The sequence below is a fragment of the Melanostigma gelatinosum genome (assembly GCF_949748355.1).
Source record: "Melanostigma gelatinosum genome assembly, chromosome: 6".
Classification (NCBI taxonomy): Eukaryota; Metazoa; Chordata; class Actinopteri; order Perciformes; family Zoarcidae; genus Melanostigma; species Melanostigma gelatinosum.
In genome coordinates, this window is record NC_136639.1 from 2,283,500 (window position 1) to 2,288,499 (window position 5,000).

The window sequence follows — 5,000 nt, forward strand, 5'->3', positions numbered from 1 at the left end:
ATATGTATATTTAAAAAACACATTGTATACATACACTTATATATATCACATATATATATAAAATGTAATAAAATACTGAGGCCATGACCACAGGTCGGTTTGTCTCTGAAGCGCTCCACGTGGTTCATCTACACATTAGACGATCTTTGTTTCGCAGTAGCGGTAGGTGGGCGCATGCGCAGCCGCAACCTCGGAGCGCTGACAGCAGGCTGGCCGGAGACCGTTTGCCTCCGTTGTTGTTACCGCGTCCGCCGCCGGCTTTCCAGAGACCCGGAATACAAACTGACCCCAGAACTGGACTCTATTCTTCTCTGACAGGACACAAGAACAACCAACCTACACATTTTACATTTAATATTTTTTTGGGAGGCTTTTGGACCGCACGAGCTTCCTCCTCCTATTTCTCCTCCAGGTGGTGAGCGGACTGTCCGGGTGAAGGTAGGTTAAGTGTCCGCTTTTGGTGACAGTTTTTCGGCGTGGAAGGAAGAGAGAGAGGGGGGGGGGGGGGAGTGGATGAACGGGCGAAATACTTTCCTGATTAAAAAAAAAGACGACACGTAATTTTCCCTTCAGACGAAAGCTTTTATTACAGCGACAATCAAATGATAAGTTAAAATAAATATAAAAAATAAAAACAAGTTTATTTTAAGTGCAGGTAGACCCCTCATGCTGATGCACCTGCACACTGAATGATTTATCACATTTAAGGCAATCAATACTTTACAGCGTGAAACCGTCCAGGGTTATATTTCATGTTGGTCAGCTAGGAGAGAGACAATAACTTAATATTTATACATATTAATACAGTTTGATGGTGTTTTTAGGGACAATTTACATCATTGAAATCTATGAGAAGATAATCATAAAGATATTTATGTGGATATCAGTTACTTTTGATTTAAAAGCTTACATTTTAGTGTGATTGAAGTGAATCACATCAGCTAAAAGATGCCTCCAATTCGTCCTAATTCTGCATATATATATACTTAATTTTACATATATATATGAAGTGGACGGAGCCGTTGTGACGTCACTCAATGGTTTGTGGATGTTTTGAAGCCTCGAGTTCTGCGATTCTGCCGTCGCCATCTTGGTTTTGCAACCAGTGAACAGGAAGTGACCATATCTGGACTGAGGAGAAGTGATGTAGAGACGCCGTATACGTCTCTGGTAGAGACCTGTCAATCAGACATCAGAGAGAATGCAGCTTTAACACATGAAGCATCGGCTTCACTCAGCAGAACCGGAGGGTTGCCGCCTGGTTTGAACCTGCAGGTCTCGGTGGATCAGACCCAGAAGGCCCGGAGCAGGTGGCTCCTCTGAGCCCAGAGGAATGTAAATAGAAACGGTAACCGGAGCCTGATGTTCGTCCACGGCCTCCTCCGGACCGGCTGCTGCTAAAAGCGTTGACGAGGAAGAAGCTGGATCTGGTTAATGAGGATCCAGTGTGTGTGTGTGTGTAGGTGTGACATTTTGGTTTCAATTAGAGTTGTGTGTGAGGAATACAAACATGTTTTATTGACAGTTACTCCTCAGCAAAGAGTCTGACCAGTGTGTTCAGGCTAAAAGTCTGTTTTGAGCTTCGACATAGTGGCTTAATTGATCGATCAACATCAATCATGCGGTGGTGTTTCCTTTGTTTTCATGCTCAACAATGAATTCTCACCATAGCTGGTCAACACGACCAACGACTTTCCTGTTGTGTATCATTTATTCATTTTTGTTTTCCAATTTAGAGAACAACAGTGCGTGTTGTGTTTCTGCAAGTTCCAGATATAAGAGTGAAATGTTTAAACCTCGACATACTTTGTCTTTTATGGCTGCAACATTTCAACAAATGTTTCCCGATGAATTCTCATACATAGTTACCGCACGTTGGCACGAGACGTGGTTTGGAAACGTTACCGGAGTTCTTGATGAATCTATTTTGACAGGAAATGACTCAACGGGTATTTTGATGTTTGATCAATTACTTCAAGTCACGGGACGACAGATGTTCGCCAGCTGTGAGAGGGTGAACCAGATGACAGGAGGACAAGGAAAAGTTATTTACATCAGCATAATGTGGTCTATAATGTCCTCAATGAACATCATGATTGACCAAACAACTGCACAACGTCGACGCCGCACAACATTGCACATTAATTATGGATTGATATTAATATTTAGCGATAGCTACATCAGCACATTGTTTACTCGTCCAAACCGGCTACTAACTGCATCTCCTCGGTGCCACTGAGCGGGTCTGTTGAGGTGAACCCGAGCAGAGACGTTGCTGCTGCCGTCGGCTCCGTCGTCTCTCATTTCACCTCCACCCACCCGACGGGTCGGGCCGAGAACCCTCAGAGACTGAGCCCGGTTTCAGCAATCGGATCTGCACCAGCCAGCTCTGTGACTTTGCCCTGTTTGAAATAAATACCTCATCATCCGGGGACATGGTGAGAGTCCCCCGAGGACGACTCTTCTCCTGTTGTTTCAAACGCTGCACTCAGACTGACTAAGAACAGTGTGTTGATGCACCAACACAACCTTTTCTTCATTGTCTCTTACACGATCTCATACCGGTGCTCTTTACTCCCAAACAACCAGCAGACAAAGAGCAACTTCATCGCTCATTTGGAGTCGTTGTGTTGATGTCCACCTGATGAAGCTGTGTCTCTTTTTGCTCTGTTTTTGGTCTCCACCACGTCGTGAGGGAGATCTCTGTCTCTTTAGCTGCTAGAAGCTCCACTATGTTCCCCAGCTGGTCGCTAACTGAGTCTGTCTGTGCACAGTGAGTCTATCAGAGCTGGAAACACGATGAGAGCGGTGAGACTGAACCAAAAACGTGAAACATTGCAGGATGTACGACAAAAAACAAGGAGCTGAAGATGCAGGAAATGCTCGTAGAGCTGAGAGGAAGCGCAGAGTCGGCGATAATCCTTTGACGTAAGTCATTACGAGCAAACCTCTTCCACATCACACATGTTTACATTGATGGACCAGTAATACATAAATATAGATGAGTGGAGCTTTAAGAGTCAGCAGTTAGTTTCTACTCTCCTCATGCTCTGTTGATAATGGATGAACATGTATTCGTGCGCTCATATCGACATACGGCATATTGTTTGTTTGTCTGCGATTATAGATTGAGATATAAAAATCATACTGAAGGCTCCATGTTCAAGTTAAATGGTTCACTTTAAGAGCAAAAGTAAGAGATCTTATGCTCTAGTAAAGCATTGGATTGCAAACACTTGGATATATCGGGTATCGTTTAAAAAGGCACAAAGCCAATACCAGGAAACGCTCTCTGCATGGGTCGTAGCGGTTACGGGCCAATCACACGTCGCATTGCATTAAAGAATGCTTGCTGTGATTGGCTGCCAGCAAAACCATACGAATGTTAACAAAAAGACTGATTGCAGGAGTCGCAGACAGCAACCTCTGGTTCTGCAGAGTGAAGTCAAAGCTTCATGTGTTAAAGCTGCATTCTCTCTAGTGACCACCAGGGGGCGACTCCTCTGGTTGTATAGAAGTCTATAGAAAATGACTCTACTTCTCTCTTGATTAATTCCCTCAGTAAACATTGTAAACATGAGTTTATGTCTCAATCTCTAGTTTCAAGTCTTCTTCAATACAGCATGATGTTCATTTAGTACATTATGGTCCATTTAGAGTCACACAGACCATAAAGCAGGGGATGCTTTAGGGCGGGGCTACACGCTGATAATAAACGAAAAGATGAATAATGTGACGTGTGATTGGCCCACGACTGTTTCAGCTCGAACACGAACAGTTTGTGGTTTGGTGAAGACGAGCGTGGCGTCTGAAGGAAATGTTAGTTGCAGAGACTCACTCAATCCTTGTGAAGTATATATAAATATAGTATATATATAAGTATATATATATATAAAACCCTCCAGCTCCACAGAGATGTCTGCTGATGGAGGAAGCAGAGACATTTGAGATGTAAACGCTCTGTGAGTCTCAGGTTTTCTCTCCTCTGAGCTCAGAGCGGTCGGCCGTGCACGGCCACATGATGTCTTCATTACCTGGCCGACACACACACGCACACACACACACACACACACACACACACACACACACACACCTGCTGCTTACACACTCCACAGGCGTCTCGCTGCGTCGCTCTGTTCTGATTGGTCCGTGCAGGGAGCTGAAATCGCATCCAGGAGGTGACGTGCAGCGACACGTTGAAGTCTCCTGACTGTCTCCTTTGTTGTTGTTGACTAAATGGACACTCTGTGATGTGATGCTTTGTGACAGCACGTTTCATCTTTTCTGATTCCTAACGATGAGCAGCTGACATGTTGGAAATGTAGATGAACTACGGAGAACGAAGCTCGTTTGTCTGGAGATTAAAAGACGTTTTAGAGTTTCAGAACTAATGGTAAATCAATAGATGGGTATCAGTGTGCTAAAGACTTGATTCATGATTTCCTTCCGAAGTGGAACGATCTGGCACTGATTGTATATCGGGGTTCAGATGGTAATTGGTTTTCTTCCGGGGAAGTAATTCCGATTGATTACTGAACTGGTCGTCCTGCTGAACGTGCTGAAAAGTTACATTTGTCCACAGACGATCAAATGATTAGGAAATAAAAGATTATGTTTTCATAGATCTTGAAGGTTAAAGCTGCATCACCGCAGGAAGACGTCACATGAACGTGTGTCACGGATGTGTGACGAGGATGAGACGGCGTTCGGAGGCGGTTGACTTTCACGGATAAAATGACCATTAAATCCCGATATTCCGGTATTTAAATTAGGGCATTTACAAGTGTTATTATCAGAAGTTGATTTTCTTAAAACATTGCAATTATCCAGTTGCAGACGTCTTCTTCTCAATATACGTTTGTGGGATAAAGTGTTGTTGGTGATGAACCTGGAGGTTGTAGTTCCAGCGTTTGGCAGTAATATAAACGTCGGTGTTCTTGGGGGCTGGACGTGTTTCCTCTGAATGTACAACAGAGAAATACAACGTATAGAAAACATGT

At 43.8% G+C, this 5,000-nt stretch overlaps 1 protein-coding gene across 1 annotated transcript in view; it reads left to right on the forward strand.

Annotated features, from left to right (window-relative positions):
* Positions 1–371: 371 nt before the first annotated feature.
* The window catches only part of LOC306778622 (spermatid perinuclear RNA-binding protein-like), a 30,027-nt gene continuing 25,398 nt past the window's right edge, over positions 372–5,000 (forward strand). Inside the window, exon 1 of the mRNA XM_079270227.1 lies at positions 372–438. The gene's annotated coding sequence lies outside the window, so the exon portion shown is untranslated. The remainder of the gene's footprint in view (positions 439–5,000) is intronic.